Genomic DNA, 329 nt, shown 5'->3' with positions numbered 1-329 from the left:
GGGCGCATACTTTGAATAAAATATTTGTTATCATTCTCTTGAAATAAATGTGTTTTTTTCTTGAAAAAATACCGGTTTCATATGTATACACCTGGTAAGCTTCAAAGGCAAATGCCTATAGTTTTCTCGCCGATAGTAGGTATACTCGAACTTTTATATTGTGCTTGCGCATAATAGAATTTTTATTTTTATTTTTATTATATTTTTCTCACGACTTTTTCTTTTCAATTCAAATCATGTTTAAGCTCACGTTCCTGAGCTAATCCGAATTTTTTTCAGCTAATTCATCGCTTCTTTTAAATTTCTTGCAGTCCGGGAGCTCGCGACGA

Source organism: Belonocnema kinseyi, chromosome 6, assembly GCF_010883055.1.
Source record: "Belonocnema kinseyi isolate 2016_QV_RU_SX_M_011 chromosome 6, B_treatae_v1, whole genome shotgun sequence".
Classification (NCBI taxonomy): Eukaryota; Metazoa; Arthropoda; class Insecta; order Hymenoptera; family Cynipidae; genus Belonocnema; species Belonocnema kinseyi.
The sequence above is the reverse complement of the archived record's forward strand: the minus strand, read 5'-3'. Positions refer to the sequence as shown.